At 40.6% G+C, this 7690-nt stretch overlaps 1 pseudogene; it reads right to left on the reverse strand.

The window, feature by feature from the left end:
- Positions 1–4731: 4731 nt before the first annotated feature.
- Positions 4732–6746, reverse strand: LOC133052899 (protein Mdm4-like; annotated as a pseudogene).
- Positions 6747–7690: the final 944 nt, after the last annotated feature.

The following is a 7690-nucleotide window of genomic DNA, read 5'->3' on the forward strand; positions in this document are numbered from 1 at the left end:
ATGTTATCTGAGAATTGTCTTATAAACATCCAATGAAAGGGAAAGATGGAAACAGGAAACTAGATGAAGCAAAATTGGCCAAATGTAGACAATTGTTGAAGCTGAATGATGGGTGCAGGGCTTTCATCATGCTATTCTCTCTACATTTGTGGATTTGAGTTTTTCATAATGAAAAAATGTTAAATATGTATCAATAATAATAAAAGCAGTCAAATTAATAAGAATGGAGGAGTGTAGAACTGTAGAATAAGCAGAATTGTGAGAATAATTTGTGGAAATATGAACATGGACTGGCTATTTGCTGGTGTTAAGGAATTATGATCATGGCATTGTGGCTGTGTTTTTTTTTAAAAAATACTCCTCATCTTCTAGAGACGTGTCCAAAAATTTCTGTGGGTGAAATGATAGGGTGTTTGGTTTTTACTTCAAGATGATATAGGGAGAGGGCAGGAAAGGGGCAAGACTGGCCATGGGTAAATATTTATTGCTGTTTGACAGGGCTGTGGGGGTCCATATGCTGCTTGAGCTACCATTGTCTGCATTCAGAAATAAAGTAAAAAGTAATTTATATGAATTCAAAGAAAACAGATTAATTCTATGAAATTGCAGATTTGTTTTTCTCTTCATCCTTAGGTTACAAAAGCTAAAATTGAAATGTTTTAATGAAACCAGCTATTGTATAAAGCACCTCCAAAATTATTTTTTCATTTGGGAAATGCATTAAAACCAATAAAAATTGAAAGTGCAAGTCCAAACAAAAAGGTAATTGTAGGGTTCAGATAAACATCACCCATTGGACCCACAAATTCCCATGGTTCCAAGGTTACAGGGCAAAGCTGCCAGGGGAGTAGGGCTTCCAGGCCTCTGTGGCATGGCTATTGAATCACCAGTTGATGGGCTGACTAGGGCAGAGGTGAGACACAGCTGCCAGATGGTGCTTCCTCAACCCTGCTTTTTCTAGAAATTCACAGGCCCTTATATGAAGAATGACCTTCTTTTCTGAATGGATCAGAAGTTAGTCTGGCAAATGCAATGGCTCAAAAGCTAGACTACCTAGGTTTAAATCCAGAACTGTGTGACTTTGAGTGAGTTGTTTTAACCTCTATGTGCATCAGCTTCCTCATCTTTAAAACAGGATTGATTATAACAGTGCTCCATCCCATGGGGTTATTGTGAGCCATAACCAAGGTCAAGCTGTTAGGACAGCACTTGTTACATAAGTGCTTCACAAATGATAGGCATCATTATCATCATTTATACTTGGATCTGTCCTAAAATATCCTCAAACTGTGGTCTCTTTACCCACAGAATAGCAGGCAAGTGCTCAGACAACTAACAGCCATGCCTCCCATTCTTTTCACCCACATACCCCCAGCCAAAGGAGAAGGAATGCTTACTGCCAGGAACTCTGAGAGTATAAGCTGAAAGAGTCCCCTTGCCACTACAAATCTCTTTCAAGTTTAACGTTCTCACTTAAAATCCCCACAGATAATTGCATCCTGTACCGTAATATAGCAGAATTCAGAATCAGGAGAGATGCTTCATGTTCAGCCCATGGCTTTCCTGATCCTCTGGATATGCCTTTTAGTTCAAGAAGCTGAGACATTGAGGATCTTTTGATTTAGTTAATTCCCCAGACCCTCCTCCTCTTAGACATCTGATGTCCTTTCTACCAGCTTCTCCTTAATACTACCTTCCATCCTCCAAAGGCCACTGCCTAGCTTTTTACCTGATGTCCTTTTATGGTCAGGGTACTGGGTCAAATCTCCTCTTGTCCTGGTTTTCACTGCCTCCTCTATAAATGTTGACTCAGTCCTTTTTGAAACTCACTGAGTTGGTTTCTGGGACATCATTGGCTTCAGGATCTTCTCTTACCACTCTGGCTACTCTTTCTCCATCTCTTTTTCAGGGTCATCTTTTTCTATTCAACCTTGAAGTGTCATACTCTGGGTTACAGGCCATGGCTCAAAAATAGACATGTAACCCTCAATGTACCAATCATAGTCTTCACTGAGACTTTTCCACTGAAACCATCAGAAAAACCAAACCAAACAAAAACAAAAGCAAATTTCTGCTGAATTGTTGAATGATTAGATGTGAATTGGAGACTTTGGGATTGCCAAGGGCCATCAAACCCAAGAGAGTCCAAGAGAGAGAAAAAATAGACAGAAATCCAATACTATCATTTAAACCTCTGGATCCAGCTATGCTTGAAGTTGCAGAAACAACTGTGAACTTTTTGGTGTCCTTGTTTGTTTGTTTGTCACGTACAACTACCCATATGCTCATGACTCCCAAATCTACATCTGTGGTCAAGGCTTCTCTCCTGAGCAAACAGACTCATAGAATAACATGAAGTTAACCAACCCTCTCTCCAATCTGCCTGCTATTATTTTATTTCCAATTCCTCAGTGAACTGTGGTAGTAGTTATTTTTGTCTCCTGTCTAGAGCTTTCAGTTGTAATCAGTAGGGCAGATAGGATGTAGACGGCTCATCCGTCTTGGCCAGCACCTCCTCCATCATCTTATTTTTATATCAAGATTCCTGTTTGAATACCTGGCTTACAGTTGAGACCTTAACAATGGTTTGCTAGGTAGACTTTTAAATTATTCTGATTTATAAAATCAACCATGGTGTGCCCTTACCAGAACAATGTTTCTTTTAAAAAAAATATTTATTTCTATTGGCTGAAGTGGGTCTTAGTTGTGACATGCAAAGTCTTAGTTGCAGCTTGTGGGATCTAGTTCCTTGACTAGGGATTGAACCTAGGACCCCTGCATTGGGAGTGCAGAGCCTGAGCCACTGGACCACCAGGTAAGTCCCCAGAAGAGTATTTCTTGCTCTCAGTTACGGTTTACATAAGTGTGAAAATGTTTGCAATGGTTCTCAAGAGAATTGCAGATGTGATTAAGAATGGCATGTAGATGCTCCAAAGAGAGGTTATACTATGTGGCACTACTTAGCTTTCCTGGTGGAAGAAGAAGTAGTAATGGTAGTTTTATAAATAGATCTTCAAAATAATTGAGGAAGGAAACTTGCAGATCATTCTTTTGTAAACTGACTATGGCTTGTTTCTTATACCTTATATGTATATTAAGCAGATATATCACTCAGTTAACACGTATTTGTTAAGACCTCCTACATGAAATGCTCAATGAGGGTTAAAAGAAGCATAAGAATGAACTCCTGATTAAAAGAATAGCAAGAAAGTCCCAGTGATGAGAACGTGACATTTTACAAAGCACTTTTACTCTCCTTACCTAGATTTTTCCTGATGAGATAAGTTTTAGTTCCATTTAACAGAATCTACAAAGACTCATAGAGTCTGAGGAATCTGTGATCACATGGATAATAGCAAAATTGAATCTTCTACCCAGGTCTTCTGGTTCCAATTTCTGTTCCTTTGTCATTATATCTCAGTCTAGCTGGGGAATAAAATGTTCCATCCACAAACAGTTATCCAGTGGTTCAAGACAGACTATAACAAATACCAGGGAGCACAATTCTCCAACCCCCCTCCGTAACTCTTGTTAAGGAAGGCAGCATTCTAGCAAGGGTACCATTGAACTGATCGGTTCACTCTAAGCCCTAAACTTGCTCTTGCAAGTGTTCTTATCAATCCTGATATGTTATTTTATTCAGGACATAACAGATAAAGAGCACCCAAAAGAGACTGAGAAAATGCCTAGGTCCAAACTGTGCGAACTAGACACCTTTAAGACAAATTCTGTATATAACAGATTATAAATAGTAGTTCTGTATTCACTTTTGATCCTTCCTCACCAAGGAACTATGGAAAGCTTTAGCTAATCATTTTTTTTCCTTGTGAGTAATTATGTGTATTTAAAATTTCAGCTATCAAATTAAAGATGTGCCAAAAGAAAGTTAATCTAGGGTGAGAGTCAGGAAATGGAAGATTATCTGGAAAGGGGCATCAAGGGCAATTGGGGGGAGATAGAAATTTTCTACAGTTATTTTCAGTGGTGGATACTCAGATGTCTATAGCTCATAGGAGAGCAATCCTTAAGATCTGTGTATTTTATATTTCTTTTTCTTCATTTATTTTTATTAGTTGGAGGCTAATTACAATATTGTAGTGGTTTTTGCTTAAACTTTAGTTTTTTAAATGTGGAAAAGAGTGTACAGCTTCTCAAAATTCTTTAGGGTATGTTAGCAAGAAGTCTAATAACCGTTGTTCTAGGCATACGTTCAATATACCTCTCATTTTTCAAACTTGTACTCTTTAGGTTTCTCAGAACTGTGTAACTTGACTGTTAAGTCATCAATAACAGGTAACATTATTTGTGTTTTTTGATTTTTAGCTTTAGTATTTTTCTCATAGCCACTTTGAATTTTTATGCCTAAGAACATGCTCTAACAGAATAGAAGGGTGAGGAGTAAAATTAGCTGGGGAAAAGGTTAATCTTCAGATAATTTGATCAATGAATGTAGTTTCCTGTTTATCTTTGTAATTGCTCCACCCAGAATCTTTTTTAGGAGAACAATGTAGTAATTGAAGTAACTTTTCATGTAAATGGAGTCCCCAGATTGATAATCTACTTGTAAAGAACTGCTCTTGAATTCCACACAAATGTAGAAAGGAAAACGTATGAGTTGCATTAATCAATGAACAGTGGATGATGCCCCAGGTCACACTGAGTGGAGATGCTCAGTACTGATGATTTTATCCTGACCTGGCCCTGGTAGTCATGTCTCTGCAACCCGCCGATTCAGCTTGGCCATAAAACCTTAATAACCAGCAGAATCTTCTTGCAAAGAGGGCATGAAGCCCCAGGCTTCTTTAATCTTCTGGCTCTGTGACAACAGGTGACAAGGTGGCCTGTGCTTCCATGAATAATATTCCCATTTCTTGGGCACTTCTCACCTATTCTACATGACTTCAAGGGATTGATTTCTGCTCCAAAAGGCCGCCTGATTGTTCTGTGCTTGAGATGGTCTCTGGACTTTCAGACCTATGAGCCAAATTCAAAAATTCCCCTGAGCTTCAGGGATTAAAAAGTTTTGTGTTGTTCTTCCTTCATTATAAGATCTTTGGCTATAATGACTGGAGCTGAGATAGTTCTTTAGCAGTTAAGGATTATCAATTCCTTCATTTTCCTTATTTTCTGGTGGGGCAGTGATAACAGGAATGAAGAGACAATGGGTTCACTTAGCGCAATTTGAATACTAATCTTTTCTCAGGGCCAAGCGTGGAAACACCTCTTGTTGGAAGAGTTGGATTTCTTGTACTCAGTAACACGGAGAAGGCAATGGCGCCCCACTCCAGTACTCTTGCCTGGAAAATCCCATGGACGGAGGAGCCTGGTAGGCTGCGGCCCATGGGGTCGCGAAGAGTTGGACACGACTGAGCGACTTCACTTTCACTTTTCACTTTCACACATTGGAGAAGGAAATGGCAACCCACTCCAGTGTTCTTGCCTGGAGAATCCCAGGGACGGGGGAGCTTGGTGGGCTGCCGGCTATGGGATCACACAGAGTCGGACACGACTGAAGTAACTTAGCAGCAGCAGTAACACCACCACACATCTTTAAAAGCAACTTCTCCATCAGTGTCAGCACAGAAGGATGTAGCATCCCCAAGTTCATTTTTTCTACTTCCATTACTGTTTGTCACTTCTGTTCCATATTTTTTTTTTTTTTTTACTTTTTTGATGTGTATTGGCAGCTTCTACTTTTATTTCAGCACTTCAATTCAGTTCACACTCAGTTGTGTCCAACTCTTTGCGACCCCATGGACCACAGCACACCAGGTTTTCCTGTCCATCACCAACTCCCAAAGCTTGCTCAGACTCACGTCCATCGAGTCGGTGATGCTATCCAACCATCTCATCCTCTGTCATCCCCTTCTCCTCCCACCTTCATCTTTCCCAGCATCAGGGTCTTTTCCAATTAGTCAGTTCTTCACATCAAGTAGCCAAAGTATTGGAGTTTCAGCTTCAGCATCAGTTGTTCCAATGAATATTCAGGACTGATTTCCTTTAGGATGGACTGGTTGGATCTCCTTGCAGTCCAAGGGACTCTCAAGAGTCTTCTCCAACACCACAGTTCAAAAGCATCAATTCTTCAGTGCTCAGCTTTCTTTCTCGTTGAACTCTCACATCCATACAGGACTACTGGAAAAACCATAGCTTTGACTAGATGGACCTTTGTTGGCAAAGTAATGTCTCTGCTTTTAAATATGCTGTCTAGGTTGGTCATAGCTTTTCTTCCAAGGAGCAAGTGTCTTTTAATTTCATGGCTGCACTTAACTGCTCTAATACTGACTTATTCAAAATCCACAAGTCATCCTGAATGCCTGCAACAGCGCAGGACCTAGCTTCCCGCTTTAGAATTTCTGCATGTACTTGATGAGGTCAGTAAAAGGGATACCAACCTCAAATATCTATGCTGTGGCCCAGGAGTGGTGGTGACAGGATTCCTTCTTAGCTTGTCATAGAAAGGACTTGGATATTTCACAGAGAAGTGCTGAGGTCCAGATAGTTCTCCAAAGATCTCCACCACAGGATCCCAGGCTGCTTTGCCAGTTTTATACTGGCCTGGATCGTGCCTGACCACTTCAACAGTGCACATTTCACCTTTGTGCCTGCCACCTGCAAAATCCTCAGAAGGGGCAGTTTTATTGTACCTGTCGTACACAAAAATCGATCTGATCAATTTGGTCTGGAGAGAACCCACAAACACTATCAGATATTCAATCCTGGATGGAGGTAGAAAATGATGTCATTTTGGCACTGAGGAAATTGCAGTCTGTTGATGTCAACATCCAACTACTCCATGGGTTGCTTTCTGCTCCTCCACTGCATCTGGAGGGTCAGTCCCAAGGCTTTAGCAGTATTTCCAAATAGTGAGTAGCTGAAGAGTTTTAGGAAACATTTTCTGCCCTGAGAAAATCTCTGTACTCTTCTGGACTGGGTTGAATAGCACCCCCCATTTCATGTTCACCCAGAATCTCAGAACGTGATCTTATTTGGAAATAGGGTCTTTGTGGATATAATTAAAGATGAATCCATCCATACTGGACCAGAGTTGGCCCTGATGCAACGTTGTTGTTCAGTCACTAAGTCGTGTCCGACTCTTTGTGACCCCATGGACTCCAGCACACCAGGCTTCCCTGTCCTTTCGTCATCTCCCAGAGTTTGCTCAAACTCATGTCCATTGAGTTGGTGATGCCAGCCACCCATCTCATCCTCTGTCGCTTCCTTTTCCTCCTGCTCTCAAATTTTCCCAGCATCAGGGCCTTTTCCAATGAGTCAGCTCTTCACATCAGGTAGCTAAAGTATTGGAGCTCAGCTTCAGCATCAATTCTTCCAATGAATATTCAGGATTGATTTCATTTAAGATTGACTGATTTGATTTTTTTGCAGTCCAAAGGACTCTCAAGAGTCTTCTCCAGCACCACAATTTGAGGGCATCAATTCTTTGGCACTCAGCTTTCTTTCTAGTCCAACTCTCACATCCATACATGACCACTGGAAAAACCATAGCTTTGACTCTACAGACCTTTGTCAGCAAAGTGATCTATCTGCTTTTTAGTATGCTGACTATATTTGTCATAGCTTTCCTTCCTAGGAGCAAGCATCTTTTAATTTCATGGCTGCAGTCACCATCTGAAGTGATTTTGGAGCCCAAGAAGATAAAATCCATCACTGCTTCCACTTTTTCCCCTTC

This window comes from Dama dama, chromosome X (genome assembly GCF_033118175.1).
Source record: "Dama dama isolate Ldn47 chromosome X, ASM3311817v1, whole genome shotgun sequence".
Classification (NCBI taxonomy): domain Eukaryota; kingdom Metazoa; phylum Chordata; class Mammalia; order Artiodactyla; family Cervidae; genus Dama; species Dama dama.